This window comes from Ovis aries, chromosome 14 (assembly GCF_016772045.2).
Source record: "Ovis aries strain OAR_USU_Benz2616 breed Rambouillet chromosome 14, ARS-UI_Ramb_v3.0, whole genome shotgun sequence".
Taxonomy (NCBI): Eukaryota; Metazoa; Chordata; class Mammalia; order Artiodactyla; family Bovidae; genus Ovis; species Ovis aries.
This window is the reverse complement of record NC_056067.1, coordinates 54333516-54350961: the sequence shown is the minus strand read 5'-3', so window position 1 is coordinate 54350961 and position 17446 is coordinate 54333516. Positions and strand designations below refer to the sequence as shown.

At 50.0% G+C, this 17446-nt stretch overlaps 1 protein-coding gene across 5 annotated transcripts in view; it reads right to left on the bottom strand.

Annotated features, from left to right (window-relative positions):
* Window positions 1–17446, bottom strand: part of BICRA (BRD4 interacting chromatin remodeling complex associated protein) — a 74748-nt gene that overhangs the window by 29484 nt on the left and 27818 nt on the right. The gene's annotated exons all lie outside the window — the stretch shown is intronic.

Below are 17446 nucleotides of genomic sequence, written 5' to 3'. Positions count from 1 at the left end.
AATCCCTCATGATATTCCACCTTGTTAGTCCCCCTGAATTAAGCAAAGTTTGTGCCTACTTCAACCAGGACAGTGAAACAGAAGTGCCACTATGTGACTTCTTAAAGCCAATTCACAGTTTCTGCTGTGTCCATCAGGACATTTACCCTAGAAGCCCTAAGCTACTTTAATGGAATTCTGGCTGCTCTGGGGAGGCCACGCTATGGGGAGGCCTAAGCTAGGCGCACGGAGAGACCACAAGTAGGTGCTCTGGTTGACAGTCGTATTTTCCAGTCATCCCAGCCCAGGCGCCAAGCATGTGTGTGAAGGAGCCTTCAGCCCCTAGCCTTTAGGTCTTCTCAGCTAAGAACTTAGACGTCTTGGAGCAGAGACTCACTATTCCTGGCCCATAAAACTCATGAGCACAGTACAATTTTTCCCTTAAGCTTTGGGATAATTTGTTAAACAGCACTAACAACCTCTAAAGGTTGGGGGTTGTTTGTTACATGGCAGCAGCTAACTGATACAGCCCTCTCTAGGGACAAAGGAACAGCCATGACCTCACACCTCCGACTCACCCAAGTCTTATCCATTCCGCCTCCCGAATCTCTCCACTCTATCTCCTCCTTTCCAAGGCCACTATTCCTGCCCAGATCTAAGTCTCACTGTCTCTCTTTCCATCTGTCCATCCCACCAGCCTGCTTTGACATGCAGGGTAACAGCTGGCTGCTCTGTTTCTAAAATATTCAAGCACTTCCTTACTGGTTGGTAACTAAATGCTGCCCCGACCCCCAGAACCTCACCTGCCTGCTCAGAACCACCTGAGATACCCCCATGGCCCAGCACAGCAGGGAGCCTGCAGGTCCCTCCCCTGGCACCATCCTGGACACTGCCTGCCTGGCATCCATGCTGCTTGTCGTGAACTCTAAATATCACCACTGCCTGCCGCATCCAGCCATTCACCCACTGATGGGCAAGTGTCCTGTATTCCTGGTCCAGGCTGGGTGCTGAGATACAGCTGTGGACAGACAGAGATACACCTTCACAGAGGCAAGGCCACAGGTAAAGATGCCAATGAAACTACACACAGACGACCATATAGTGCCCGCCTCCTCCACTGGCTAGGGTCTCACTGGCCTCTGCTCACGCGTGCCAGCCCCCATCTCACCAGCCACCAGCCCCAACCTGCCCAACCACAAGACCAACCCCCTGCTAAGGAAACTTGCTCGGCTGGCTGGAGTCTGGAAGTTCAGGCGCTTGAGGTGGTGCAGGTCTGTGCCCTCTGCCCTCGGTCACCACCACTTCCTGCTTTGTCGTCCTCTTCGTCACCATGACCAAGGTTTGCCCAGGGTTCACCACGGGCCAGGTGCTGTTCTCAGTGCTTCATCTCACCTCACTGCAGCCTAAACAATCCTACACGGCAGGTGCCAGTGTCCTTGTACCCATTCCACAGCTGAGGAAACTGAGGCTGCACAAAGGACTAGGTGACTTGCCCAAGAACGCCCAGGTACCAGGATGGCAGAGCTGGGATTTGAATCCAGGCTGACAGGCTCCCGAGATCATGGGAACTACAGAGCGGTGGCTGCCTGGCTGGCTATCCCCTGTCCACCCTGCCATGGGTGTACTTCCTGCAATGTCTTCATAGGTCCCCCACCTTCCTCCAGGCACCCACTCGGGTGCTCTTCCCCGACACTTTCCTGAAACGCCACACAGAAGTCATAGCACTTTCCCCACACCTGGGTCACACACAGACTGGGTGATTCCCCGACGGGCATTCCACGCTGGACTCAACATACCACAATGCCAAGAGGTCATGCTCCTAGGATGCATTTTTTTTTTTTTTTTTGACCATGCCACACAGCTCGTAATATGTTTTAGCTCCCCAACCAGGGATGGAACCCAGGCCCTCAGCAGCAAGAGTGCAAGAGTCCTAACCACTGAACCACCAGAGAATTCCCTTAGGATGCATTTCTAAGGCATCTGTAGTGCACTGAATGGTAGCCCCCCTAAAAAGATATGTCCATGACCCCAAATCTGTGAAGCTGGCCTTCTTGATTTGGGAAGAAAAGGCTCTGTGACTAGGTGAAGGATCTCAAGACGAGATCATCCTAAATTATCTGTGAGCCCCGAATCCATCAACCGAAGACTGTTTTTGGCCGCGTCACGCGGCACTCGGGATCTTAGGTCCCCGACCAGGGGCTGAACCTGTGCCCCCGCTGTGGGAGCACAGAGTCCTAAGCACTGACGCATCAGGGACTTCCCGACCAGTGACCTTTTAACAGACGGAAGATACAGAAAGAGAATTTCCCATGAATGTGGACGTAGAGAACAGAGTGATGCCGCCTCAAGCCCCAGACCACCCAGAGCCACCAGAAACAGGAAAAGACAAAGGATTCTTCCCCAGGGCCTTCAGAGAGAGCATGCCAATACCTTGATTTTGAACATCTGCCCTCCAGAACTGTGAGAATAAATTTCTGTTATTCTAACTTGTTATAAGATAGATGCTTGTCATCTGTAGGCACAGGATATGTATGCACCAACCACCACGTACAGTTGCGCAGGCTGTTCACTGCACAAAGGAGTCCAGTAGGGTACAAGTTGGGCCTGAAATCCAGCAGAGGCTCTGCTCACAGCAGTGAGACTCAGAGAAGAGCTACATCCACACTTGGACTCACTTTTCCTAATTCACTCAAGGGAGACTCTTGGGACTGTGCCCTCCCAGAAGAGACCTTTTGCAATTCCCTGCAAAGACCTAGTAAGAGAAAACTGGGCCCCAGATATGTAGCCACCGGCATGCTGCGTCAATTTCAAAGCCAGAAAAGAAAAACAGGGAGGGGAAATGTTGATTCCTCACCTACTCCCACCCTTTTGGGGGGAGAGAAAGAAAGCTATTTGGAGAGCAATTAAAGTCGACACCAGCTTTATTTTCAGTGACCTTTAGAGTTCTCAAATCACTGAATGAGTTTAACAACATAAAAGCGCGCCCTATAAAACTTGGATTGCTCATAAAGCGACTGGTGTCTAGCTCCTAAAAGCCTCGTTTACACAGGTAGTTACACACTAGAAATGTTTTGTACGTTCTTCCTTTTTCATTTTGCTATTCACCGCTGTTCTAAATGCAGCTATACAGCTGCAGGCCTGCCAAGAAAATCAGGCATCCGAAAAGGTTTTTGCTTTTTTTTCTTCTTAATACTAGTGTATAAAAAAACAAGAGGAAACTCTGAGAAGGAATGGAACGGGCAATGGGGCAGGGTGGAGTGTGAAGGCAACACCAGCAGCGATTACCTTGACAGGACCAGGGTCACCCAGGGCATCAGGCAACGAGAGAAGGCTTCAAGCTCAGGCCAAAATGGAGCTAAGAGAAGTGAAGGGGAAACAAGAGCCCCTGCAGCATCCACACATGCTTTAGACCACTTGGTCCTAAACGTGTGGGCAGGCACCAGAACCACCTGGAAGGCTTTTAAAATAAAGAATGCATTTCAGAGGGGCTTCCCTGGTGGCTCAGTGGTAAAGAATCCGCCTGACAATGCAGGAGACACAGGTTCGATCCCTGATCCGGGAAGGCCCAGAAAGGCCCAGGAAGGCCCCAGGTGTCTTGGAGCAATTAAGCCTGAGCTCTGCAACAAGAGAAGCCACCACAGTGAGAAGCCTGTGCACAACTAGCGAGGAGCCCCTGCTCTCCGCAGCCAGAGGAAAACCCACGCAGCAGTGAGGACCCAGCATGGCCAAACAAATGAACAGAACTATTATTTTTTTAATGGATTTCAGAACCTGAAGGTTAGGGGCGGAGGACTGAAAATTTGCATTTCTAACAAGCTCCCTCGTGATGCTGATGCTGCTGGTCCCAGGGTAATCACTGCTCTAGAAGCTTGGGTGTCTTTAGTTCTCCTTCTGGGGCTCTTGCTCTCATACAGAACACAGGCCACCAGTTTTGGGCCAGTGTCCAGGCCCCTGACAAAGTGGCCTCACAGGGTCCTCTCCGAGGCTCAGGAGGATGCAACAGCCAGTCTCAGTCTGACAGCTTGGTGAACAGAACTTGAACTTGGTTCCATTCAGCAATGTACCTGCCCAAGAGAATGGCTCACAATGAGTGCAGGTCTTTTGTCCCTTTGCCAGAAACGTCCTTTCACAGCCTCGTTTGCAGCTAAGTATGGACATGGGAAAGAGTTTTACATTTGGATTTTTAAAAAGTCTTATATTGGGAAGATTATTTGCCCCTACTCCTTCCTGCTTGAAAGGCTGATGTGAAGCATGGTGATAATGGCCGGTGCTAGCGCAGCCATTTTGCACTCCTGAGGGGGAAAGGTCAAGCAAATCGGAGACAGATCCAGTGGCCAGGCAGTACTGAGCTGCCAAATATCCCTAGAAAGGCCTTCCACTACATGTCTTGCTCCAGAAGAGAATTAAAAGCATTGATTAACTAAGGTTAAACACTTATTCTATAACCCAGCAATTCCAGTCCAAGGCATTGACTAAGCGGATGTAAAAAGTATGTCTACAAAAACATTTGTACAAAAATTTTCCTAGCTGCCTTATTAACAAAAGCCCCAAATTGGAAACAGCACAGATGCCTGTTGACTGGTAGCTGGATAAACAAACTGTGTTATAACCCTGCAACGGAATATAGCTTATTAACGAAAGAGAATAAACTCCTGATACAGGCAAGGTCATAGATGAATCTCAAATCCACCATGCTAAGCAGAGGAAACCAAGCACAAAAGGCACTGTGTGATCCTCTTTAAGTCTAGTTCTAGTGAAACTGTCAGGAAAAAGATCGGGGTGCAGTTGCCTCAAGGGGGCGGGGTGAAGGGGAGCTGGCTAAGTACTGACCAGGAAGATCCGCAAGGAAATATTCTGGGATGACGCAAATGGTCTACAGCTAGATCTGGGTTATGGTTTCCTAGGTAATGTTTGCCAAAATTCATCAAGCAGTGCACGTAAGATTTGTACATTTTATTATATCTAATTCGTATCCCAGTAAAGCACAACTAGTGTGTTAAAATAATAAAGCCCACACAATCAATTCTTGTTATTTGTGGTAGTTACGTTCTACAGAGTTGCCACAAGTACTGAATTGGAGAACAAGGAACTATTGCTCCGGAGAGAAATACAGGTTTTTAAGAGCCTCTGGTCCCAACATTTTCATCGACCGATCAATACATAACCTTGTTTTTACGAGTGCTTCTGTTTAAAGACACCTGATTTAATATATACTGCTGATTCATTCACATTGAACTCATAACCAGCAGCACTGTAACTCGCACCGGAATGAAGCTCATCTGAGACACACCACAGACTTCTGGAGCTTAGGACCACGAGCCAACACTTCAGCACGATGCTTGGGGCATTTCAATGAAATGAATCACCAACGAAGAGCCCCCCAAATGTGAAAAATGTGGCCCTAAACAGATCAAGAAAAAGCCACTTGTCTGCGACGGAAGAGCTGAAACAAGAAGACAGTGTCGCCACGGTCTATCTCAGCTAGGAACAGGCATACGGGACAACTCAAGACTTTCATCTGCTCTGCACATGTCTGCAAGCGATCAGGAAAGCATTATGAGTGCTGATTTGGGGCTTACAGAGAAATGTCAGCAGGTAGATGAATTTGCAAAAACAGCACGAGGGAACAAGAATCGACCATATAGGGAAATAATTATCAAGGTTATAACACATTTACTCTTTACCCGGAGATGTCCCTCATGGGCCTGATCCTCTAGTAAAACCTGATCCTCTAGCAAAAAACTAGGATGGGGGACCTGCAGATGGGGACAAATGGGAGGAGACATTCCGCTGCAAGTTTTTCAGAAATAATATTTGGTTTTTCAGCCAATGTCCTAATCATTTCAAAAAGGCAAATATTAAAAACTGGGTTAGGGACTTCCCTGATGGTCCAGTGGTTAAAAATCTGCCTTGCATTGGGACGTGGAATCAATCCCTGGTCAGGGAACTAAGATCCCAAACGCTGCAGAGCAGCTAAGCCCGCATACAACTACAGAAGCTCGAGAGCCACTGCTAGAGAGCCCGGATGAAAAGTCCTGCATGATGCAACCAAGATCCCACGTGCCTCAACTGAGACCCGGCGACAGTAAATAAAAAGAATGTTACAAAAATAAATTAAAAATGGGTAAAAGAAAACGAGAGGAATATTCCCACCATCGCTCATCAGATCAACTGTTACTTGCAGCCAAACGCACACAAACTAAAAGCTATCCAGTGGTAACAGCAAGCGCTGGGGTTTGAACCCAGATTCTGGGGAAGCCTTGGACTGCCTTCCAGGACATGGCCCTGCCCCATTTCCGGTGCCCATGAAAATGCTGGGAATCTGGCCATCTGCTGGCATGACCTCCCTTCCTTTCCCCAGCAGAAACTCTTTTCTCCCCGAACTTGGAGGGAGCCTTCCAAATCATGGCCTGATTTCTCCCACATGATGACTGAGGCAGAAATTCAGGAGAGTCCTGAGAAGGGCGAGCCAGAGGCCCACGCCAGGAAGGGGTGGGGAGCCGGGTGGGCAGATCCTGAGCCAGCCACGAGTTTACAGTCCTGGCTTCAAGAAGCCACACTTCATCCTGTTTCTTAACAAATGTCTGCACCTTCCTCTGTTGTTGTTGTTTAGTTGCTAAGTTGTGTCCGACTCTCTTCCGACCCTATGGACTGTAGCCCAGCAGGCTCCTCTGCCCATGGGATTTCCTAGACAAGAATTCTGGAGTGGGTTGCCATTTCCTCCTCCGAGGGATCGTCCCAACCCAGGCATCAAACATGAGTCTCCTGTGTCTCCTTTACTGGCAGGCTGATTCCTTACAGCTGAGTCACCAGGGAAGATCCCACCCTCCTCCAGGGCTTACTCAAAAGTAGCGTCCCTCCAGGCAAGAACACTGGAGTGGGGCGCCACGCCCTCTTCCAGGAGATCTTCCCGACCCAGGGATCAAACTCCCATCTCTTCTGTCTCCTGCATTGGCAGGCGGGTTCCTTACCACCAGCGCCGCCTGGGAAGCCCACTCAGGCAGCATGGTCCCTCTGGCCCTGTCTGTGCTCACCGGCTGGAAGGCTGAACCAGCTGAACTCAGTCTCCTGCTGCTTCTAGAGTCCCTTCTCAACTCAGCTCCCCACTCCAGGGCCAACAAGATGCATGCCCTGAGAGGTCACGTGGTTTCCCCCTCTCAGGACGCTCTGCCACCCCTAACAAAGCGGTGCTGGGGAGACAGCAGCAGGGACAACAGACATCCCTGCTCTCCCGGCGTGGTCCAGGGCAGGAGCCAGACCACGAAACAGCGATACTGCGCTGAATGGAGAAAAGCAAGGGCGCAGGAGAAGGTGACTGGGGAGGGGGTGGGGGTGGGGGTGCATTTTTAGTGGTCAGGGGGTCCACACGAGGGAGCGAGTCTGAGCTGATGCGCAGAAGATAAGGATCGAGTGAGGCAAATGGGGAAGGGCGTTCTGGGCAGAAGGCAGAGCAGATGCAAAGGTCCTCTGGCAGAAATGTGCTGGGGACGCTCAAGCAACCGCAAGGAGCTGAAGCGAGGTCAAGGAGGTGGGGTCAGACAGGTGATGAGGACAAGCCATGGAGGCCCTTGGGTTTTTATTCTGAGTAGGTCCAGGGAGGGGACTGGACTTGGGCTTTCACAGGATCCTTCTGGCTGCTGAGTGGAGAGCAGATTCCAAGAGGGGAGGATGGGAGCAGGGAGCCCAGAGAGGAGAGAATGGTGACAGGTGGAAGTGTCAGTCGCTCAGACATGTCTGACTCTCTGCAACCCCATGGACTGTAGCCCGCCAGGCTCCTCTGTCCATGGAATTCTCCAGGCAAGAATACTGCGGTGCACTGCCATGCCCTTCTCCAGGGGATCTTCCCGACCCAGGGATTGAACCCGGGGCCTCCTGCATTGCAGCAGTTTCTTTACCACTGAGACACCAGGGAAGAGAATGGTGACAGGGGAGGAGGTAAAAAGTGGTTGAATTCTGGAATGAAGGCAAGGCAACAGGGTCTGCAGATGGACTGGCCAGGAGGTATAAGGGGCGAGCCGAGTCGAGGGCCCACTGTTATCTGAGATGGATGGGAGGGTAGAGCAGCTGAAAGTGGGCAGCCAGCCAGGACGAGAAGCCCTCATACACCCTCTTGTATCAGCTCTCTTGGTTGACCTAGCACCTTCCAGTTAAGGCCATTTCTCCTTAAGAGATTCTGATGGTCCCAAAGCTATTAATTATCTTATTAGCAGAGGGATTGACCTCCCACCTGGGGCAAGAGCAGGCGGGGCTGCTCAGTGTCTAGACAGAGAGGAATAGCTGAGACAAGCAAGACCTCCAAATCTTCCTCACCCAGCAGCTCTCTGTGTATCTTGTTTCAGAGTCTGGCCTTTCCCCAAAGTCTAAACTGAGATTCACAGTTTAGATCCAACTCTGAATCCTTAAACCATCTGGGGGTATATGGTGTGATTTAGGGTGCTCAGTTGCTCGTATCCAACTCTTTGCGACCCCTTGGACAGTAGCCCACCAGGCTCCTCTGTCCGTAGGATTCTCCAGGCAAGAATACCGGAGTGGGTTGCCATTTCTTTCTCCAAATGGACCCACCCCATTTCGTCTCTTTCCAAATGAGCTTTTGGTCCCCAGCTTGGCTTATTAAGTCTCTCCTTTCCCATCAATGAGACCAGTGGCTACTCTGGCCTCACACCAGAGGTCCATACGTGGTCTGGCTCTTGACCTGGGCTCCGTTCTATTTCATCAGTAGAATGTCAATTTCAATTTATTTCCTAATCTCCGAGATAAAACGTATTCAGCTGGACAGGTAATCAATACACGGATTGACACTGTGTAGGATGTAAGGGACAGTCCAGATAGCAAGACGCCTCGGAAGAGCACAAGGTGCCCAAAGCAGAGATTGTGATGTCCCTCTGCTGGACGACACATCCTTCAGTAAGCTGACGTATACCACACTGCCAACCTTTAACAAAACTATCCTCACAAAGAGACAGAAGGCATGAAAAAGTACTCACAAAGAAACCAGGAGATTGAAAATAATAATCTGTGGACACAGGTCACATATCGTATGATTCCACTGATATTAAATGTCCAGGTAAACCCATAAAGACAGAAAGCAAATTCCAACCAGTCCATCCTAAAGGAAATCAGTCCTGAATATTCACTGGAAGGACTGAGGCTGAAGCTGAAACTCCAATACTTTGGACACCTGATGTGAAGAATCGACTCACTGAAAAAGACCCTGATGCTGGGAAAGATTGAAGGCGGGAGGAGACGGGGACAACAGAGGATGAGATGGTTGCATGGTATCGCCGATGCAATGGACATGAGTTTGAGTAAACTCCAGGAGTTGGTGATGGACAGGGAAGCCCAGCGTGCTGCAGTCCATGGGGTCACAAAGAGTCAGACACGACTGAGCAACTGAACTGAACTGAGAAATGAGGATAAACTGCTTAATGGGCGTAGGGCTTCCTTTTGGGCAAGGGAAATTATCCTAGGTAGATGGGTAGGCAGAAACTAGACAGTGACAAAGACTGTTTAACATTACTAGTGTAACTAAAAGCCACTGACTTTACAGTTTAAAAAATTCTTTTGTAATTGACATATAGCTGATTTACAATCTTGTTAGTTTCAGGTATACAGCAAAGTGATTCAGGTTTTTATATTTTCATAGATTATTTTTCTTCCCTTATAGGTTATTTCAAAATATTGACTATCGTTCCCTGTGCTGTACAGGAGGTCCTTGTTACTTTTTTATATATAGTAGTGTGTATATGTTAATCCCAAACTCCTAATTTATCTCTTTGTCCCCAAATTGCTAACTTCATGACACATGAATATTAACTCAAAAAAGGCAAACAAAGTTAATGTAAGCAGTAAGTGGACAGTTCTGTTCCTACTATAAGCTCTTTCTGCCTGTTTGTGTGTGCATGTGTGTGTGTGTGTCTCAGTTGTATCTGACTCTGCGACCATATGAACTGTATGTAGCCCGCCAGGCTCCTCTGTCCATGGAATTCTCCAGGACGTTCTCCAGGTTGCCATTCCCTTCTCCAGAGAAATCTTCCCAACCCAGGGATTAAACCCAAATCTCCTGCATTGCAGGCAGATTCTTCAACGTCTGAGCCACCAGGGAAGCCCTGTAAGCTTTTTCTAAACCACATTAATAATAAAATCAGTGATGTCTTAAGCAGAACTAACAAAAAGTTGACCGAAACTTTAGTTATCAAGAACATTATTCAAAATACAGACTTTAGGTTATTTTGTTTTCAGACCTCAGTTTTTATCATTAGTTTTTATCATTAGTGATGACTACTGATAAATAATAACTGGAATCAAGATTGCCGGGAGAAATATCAATCACCTCAGATATGCAGATGACACCACCCTTATGGCAGAAAGTGAAGAGGAACTCAAAAGCCTCTTGATGAAAGTGAAAGAGGACAGTAAAAAGTTGGCTTAAAGCTCAACATTCAGAAAACAAAGATCATGGCATCCAGTCCCATCACTTCATGGGAAATAGATGGGGAAACACTGGAAACAGTGTCAGACTTTATTTTGGGGGGCTCCAAAATCACTGCAGATGGTGACTGCAGCCATGAAATTAAAAGATGCTTACTCCTTGGAAGGAAAGTTATGACCAACCTAGAGAGCATATTGAAAAGCAGAGACATTACTTTGCCAACAAAGGTCCGTCTAGTCAAGGCTGTGGTTTTTCCAGTGGTCATGTATGGATGTGAGAGTTGAACTGTGAAGAAGGCTGAGCGCCGAAGAATTGATGCTTTTGAACTGTGGTGTTGAAGACTCTTGCTAGTCCCTTGGACTGCGAGGAGATCCAACCAGTCCATTCTGAAGGAGATCAGCCCTGGGATTTCTTTGGAAGGACTGATGCTAAAGCTGAAACTCCACTACTTTGGCCACCTCATGCGAAGAAGAGTTGACTCACTGGAAAAGACTCTGATGCTGGGAGGGATTGGGGGCAGGAGGAGAAGGGGACGACAGAGGATGAGATGGCTGGATGGCATCACCGACTCGATGGACGTGAGTCTGAGTGAAATTTGGGAGCTGGTGATGGACAGGGAGGCCTGGCGTGCTTCGATTCATGGGGTCGCAAAGAGTCGGACACGACTGAGCGAATGAACTGAACTGAACTGATAAATATAACTATTTAACATGTTTGATTTTTTAAAAAATCTTCCTTACCTGTCTTATGATAAGCAGGCGACGCTTAAGAGCCTGGACTTTGGAACCAGACCCTCTGGGTTCAAATGCCACCTCTGCCACTTAACTGACCTGTGACCTCAGGCAAGTTACTTCAACCTCCCTGTTTTCTTTCCCTACAGTTTCTTTCCCTGTAAAATGAGATTAAAAGTAGTGCCCACATCAGAGAGTTGTGAGCCCTAAAACGAATGGACACATGTAAATAGATATGCATAAGGCACACGCTTACCATTTTCACTGCCAAGAGTGTAGACTCAAAAGTTGTTGTGGCCTGGCCAGGCAATCAAGGTCAGCATCAACCTAGTAAGTCAAGTTGATTGTGTGTACCTTTGATGAGATAAGATGGGAAGGGCAAGGGCACTTCCTCTCTGCAGGCTTCTTCCTAAACCCCTAGGCCCTTGTGTAATCACAAGAATGTTGCTCAGGTGTGTCTGACTCTTTGTGACCCCATGGACTGCAGCCAGTCAGGCTCCAGGCAAGAATACTGGAGTAGGCTGCTGTTCCCAACCGAGGGATCAAACCTGGGTCTTCCTGCATTGCAGGCAGATTCTTTACCAGCTGAGCCAACAGGGAAGCTCAATCTCGAGGAAAAAAACGTCAGACAAATCCCTAGAGAGGCACATTCTCCAAAACTCCTGACCAGCAGTCCCCCCAAATGTCAAGGTCACCAAAAGGAAGGAAAGTGTGAAACCGGCACAGCCAGGAGAGGGAGGCCTAAGGAGACATGAAGGGCACGTAATGTCATCAGTGTAACGGGGTGTCCTGGGTGGAGGCCTGGGACGGAAGAAGGGCATCAGGGGAAAACTGAGGAAACTGGAACCAGTTCTGAAGCTGGGTTGATAGGAATGCTGCTCTCTTGGCTGTGACAAACTCTGACCAGGTCCCGTGCCCTCTGACCCCCGACTATGCCCTGGTTCTCCTACAATCTCACCCCCACATGGCGGCCAAAGGGACCCTGTCCACTCACGCCGCCCTCTGCCTAGAGCCCTCCTGTGACGGCTGCCTCACTCAAAGTCTAAGTTCTTCCTGTGACCTTCTGCCTCCATCCTGCCTCTGGCCTCGCCGCGCACCCTCTCTCTCCCACCTTCACTCCCCTCCAGCCACATCAGTCTGCCCCACATCCCTCCAAGGCATCAGGCACACGCCTGCCTCTGGACCTCTGTACCAGATCAGAGATGCTCCGCAGTCTGTGGACAGCTGTGGGCCCCACCCCCTCACCCAGCACTTCCACCTCCCTCTGCCCCGCTGTGCTCGGTCTTCAAAGCTCTGATCACCATCTCATGTGTGACTGTAATTGACCTTATCTACGGCCTGACTTGGCTGGGAGGGATGAGCGCCAGCTGTTTTGTTCCTTCCGTGTAAACAGGGGCTGAATGACAGAGGGGGACGTTCTCGGGGGTCACAGCTGATGCTGAACAGAGGTGATGCGTGACCAGGTTTGGGGGAGGGCGTGGTGGCGGGGGCAGCATACAGCCACAGGCAGAGCAGGGACCCATAGGGCTGGGCTCAGAATGGGGGACTGGCCATGGGGATGAGAGCAGGGACCCAGGGGGAACCTGTCAGTGGCAGATGGGAGGGGTGAAAGGTCACAGGTCAGGGAGAGGGGAAATTGAGCCTCAGCACAGAAAGCTGATCTGAGAAGGGGGAATTGAGCAGAGGGTATGATGGGGCCAGAGCTACAGAGAGCAGCTCAGAGAGAAAGAAAATGAGAGGGAGAGAGAGGGGAGCTGGGCGCCTCTCTCCAGGACAGGATCGCGGGGGCGGGGGGGAATGCTCCACAGGACTTCTCCACCTGCCCCTGCCCAGCACAGCAACCCAGGAGGCAAAATAATCCAGTCAGTCTGCACCAGCGGCTTCTGCCCCAAACGCCAGGAGCCACCCCAACACAGAAGACAACAAAAAACTCCAGACAAGTGTGCAGAATGTGTGCAGACACCCTCCCTGACCCGTGACCTTTCACCCCTCCCATCTGCCACTGATAGGTTCCCTCTGGGTCCCTGCTCTCATCCCCGTGGCCAGTCCCTCACTCCGAGCCCAGCTCCACGGGTCCCTGGTCTGCCTGTGGCTGTATGCTGCCTCCACCACCACGCCCTCCCCCAAACCTGGTCACGCATCACCTCTGTTCAGGACGAACCCCGTCAAGCTGGTCAGGACGCCGTCCCCTAGGGCCAGACCATCAGGCATCTCCATGGACGTCGTGGACGGCTTGCTCACGGGCACTGTGGAAGAGGACATTCCTCCAGTCCGCAGAGCAAAGGCTGAAGAGCCACAGCAGCAGGGAGGTCTGCCATGATGGGTTTCAGTCCTCACCTAGGAAGGAGGATGCTGCTGCTGCTGCTAAGTCGCTTCAGTGTCCGACTCTGTGCGACCCCATAGACGGCAGCCCACCAGGCTCCCCAGTCCCTGGGATTCTCCAGGCAAGAATACTGGAGTGGATTGCCATTTCCTTCTCCAATGCATGAAAGCGAAAAGTGAAAGTGAAGTTGCTCAGTCGTGTCCGACTCTTAGCGACCCCATGGACTGCAGCCCACCAGGCTCCTCCATCCATGGGATTTTCCAGGCGAGAGTACTGGAGTGGGGTGCCATTGCCTTCTCCAAGGAGGATGCTAGAACATATGATGTGGAGTATACTCTGTCAAGGGAGGAGAGCCTACAGACAATTTTCTACCTATCATCATATGAAGCCAGGGGCTAGTCTTAATTCCACCCTTGTGAATAATGGGGCAGATATAGAACATTCTAGAATCTTCACACCAACCTCTAACTGGAAACAACGCAGATGCCCATCAATGGAAGAATGCATGAATATGCTGTGGTTCGTCCACACAATGGAATACTACACAGCAAGAAAAGAGGATCAAACTACTGGTACAGAGAACATAGAAGCATCTCACAAACATTATGTGGAAAGAAAACACCACTGTATGGCTTCGTATACAAAGTACACACCCATTCTAACTATGGAGTTGGAATCAGGATGGTGGTTCCCCAGGGGCTGGGGGCAGTGAATGGAGGGACCAGAAAGGGCTGGGGCATCTTTGGGGAGGCTTCCCAGGTGGCTCAGTGGTAAAGAATCTGCCTGCCAATGCGGGAGAAGGGGGTTCGATCCCTGAGTCAGGAAGATCCCCTGGAGAAAGAACTGGCAACCCACTCTAGGAAATCCATGGACAGAGGAGCCTGCGGGCTAGAGTCTGCGGGGCTGCAGAGTCGGACACGATTTAGTGACTACACCACCACCACACCACCACGTTCTGCTGTTTGTTTTTTATCTGGGAGCTGGTTATATGGGTGTGTCCAGTGTGCAAAAACTCACCCAAATGCGCATTTAAAATGTGTGCACTTTTCTACATGTTATAATGCAACAAAAAGTTCCCGGTAAAGGGGAAGAAAACGATACAAAAGAATAACTGTCCCCCTCATCTACTCCTGGTATGATGTAACAACGCTGTGGTGGTATGGGAAACAGTCTGGCAACTCCTCAAAGGGTTGAACAGTTACTTTACAAGCCAGCAATTCCACTCCTGGGTACATTACCCAGAAAACCTGAAAACAAGGCCACATACGAACAGGTGTACAGATGTTCACAGGAGCATTATTCGTAAGAGCCAAACAGTGAAAACAATCCAAATACCCGTCACCCGGTGGATCGAGAAGCACAATGTGGTCCAGCCGAGCGACGGAACATGACTCAGTCACGAAAAGGAACGAGGCACTGACACGTTATGACACGGACGAGCCAAGGAGCCATCATGCCAAGCGAAAGCAGCCAGGCACAAAAGGCCATATACCGCACGATTCTCCTCACATGAGATGTCCAGAGCAGACAAATCCATAGAGGCAGAAAGTAGAGCAGGGTGGGGGTGGATGGCAGTGGGGGGAAGGGTGATGGCCCAGGGGCACAGGGTTTATTTTGGGGGTGATGAAAATGCTCCAAGTGGATTATGGTGAGGGTTACGCATCTCTGCGAATGAGCTATAAACCAAAGAGTTGGACATTTTAAATGGGTAAACTGTATGGTGTGTGAATTGAAGCTCTGTAAAGTTATTTTTTAAAAATATATAACTTTATAGAGCTTGCTGTCGTCTCATTGCTGGATGGAACACGTTTTCCACTTTTATGTATGAACCCTCTATTTCGCAATTTAAAGAGAAAAGTAGGGACTTCCCTGGGAGTCCAGCGGTTAAGACTCGGCACTTCCACGGCAGCGGCCACGGGTTCAGTCCCAGGTCAGGAACCAAGTAAGATCCCACAGGTGACCACACCCAGTCACTTGATTTTCCCCATTTTACAGAATGAACACTGAGGCAACGCCTCCCCCAGAACATGCCCCAGGTCACAGAGCAGGTCTGCCTGGAAGCCGGGCTTTGGGTTGTTCGAGGGCTGGGTCCTCAGGAGTCCCTGCTTGTTCTGGGAGGCAGAAAAGAGGTGAGACCAGACTAGTGGGGGAGGGATGGCTGGGACAGACCTCCAGCCCTCTCCCCTGCGCCTCTGCGCCAGCAAAGACCGCCTGCTTCTTTGCCAAAAGCATTCCTTCATTCAATTCAAAGTCAGTGAATATTCCCCAAACCCACATTATGCCTGAATTTCTTCAGTATCCTCCTCATCAGTCTCCCTGCCCTCAACCCCAGTTCAGGGACCTGGTTTGAACCCAAATCACCTCCCGTACCCGCTCTCCTCAGAATCCAAGCAGAGTTCTGGTCTCATGCAAAGTAAAGTCCTCTCTGTGACCCACCAAGCCCCTCAGGACCTTCCCCTGCTCCCTCTGCCCACATCCCCTGCCCTCTCTCCTGTGTCCACTCAGCTCCGGCAACACGGGCCTCCTCAACCTCAGGTCTCTCCATTCAAATGTCGTCTCTGCGGTGACCTCACCGGCTCTGACCCCTGCCTTGGAAGTGCAGCCCCAGCCTTCTGCACCCTGATCCCTCCTTCTCCTGCTTTATCTTTGTTAGGAAACTTACTGACACCTGACATAGTAAATCTTTTACTGACTTACTTGTTTGTCGTCTGTCTCTGAAGTAAACACTTGGGAAATACTGGCTAAACCTTGGCTAACCATGTACAGCGGTGTAGGTCGTACACTGCACAACCCTGCCCAGGGAGGGTGGGGCATTCCTATTCTAGGACACTGTAGATTCATGTATATATACATAAGGACAATTTTCTGAGAGATGGCAGTAAAGAGTCATAAGTAAGGGTGTCTGTTTTTAGTTCCACATAGGCTGGCGGGCTACAGTCCTTGGGGTTGCAAAGAGTCAGACAGGGCTGAGTGACTAAGCACACACACAGGCTTGTGGCGGCCACAGTTAAAGAAACAGGTGAGCTGTTTCTTCAGACGCGCCCAGACTGCCCAGGTTCAGATCCCACTCTGATTCTAAGCACCGGTGTGACCCTGGCCAAGTCATTTCTTTCTGCGCCCGCGTTTCCACTTCTGAAGGGAACCGTAACACCTCCACGGTGTTGTATGAGGATTAAATGAATGAACAAGTGTAGAGTACAAGCCTGGGGCGCCGAGGCTGTCCTAGAGGAACATGCATTATCATCAGGAGTAACTACTATTCCCAAACCCCCAGGCTCAGGTTTCAAAAAATAAAACACAGGGGCTTCCCCGGCAGGCCAGTGGTTGAGAATCCCTGCTTCCACTGCAGAGGGCGCAGGTTCGATCCCTGGTCTAGGAACCAAGGTTCTTCATACTGAGCAGCAACTAAGCCTGTGAGCAGCGAATACTGAAGCCTGCGTGCTCCAGAGCCCATGCTCCACACCAAGAGAAGCCACTGCAATGATATCGCAACTAGAGATTAGCCCCCCCACACCCCCCACAACTAGAGAAAGCCTGCACACAGCAAGGAAGGCCCAGCACAGCCAAACACAAAATGCATTTTTTTAAAAAAATGGGAATGATAATGTCTTCCCAGGTTGTTCTTAGAGTCATAAGATTAAAAAAATGAAAAAACTTAAAAACTGTTAAGTGTGATGCTACCAGCCTCATACATGTTCCGCTTTGGGTTTAGAGCATTCTTGAGGAGCACTGGAGATCTAAGGGCAGTTCCAGCAGGCACACAACGCTGCCTGCTCACCTCAAGGACACAGCCTCTGGGCCTCTCCCCTGGGAACACCTCAGGGGGCACTAACTCCCAGTGCGCACGCCCCACTCGTGAGACACCCACTTGGCCAGCTCCCCGAACACCCCTGCACTGAGTCTGACCTCCTGAAATTTGCTCTTGGCCTCAGCTCTCAAAATATGTCACTCCTGTCAACTGGGCAAGAATGACTGTCCCAAGGG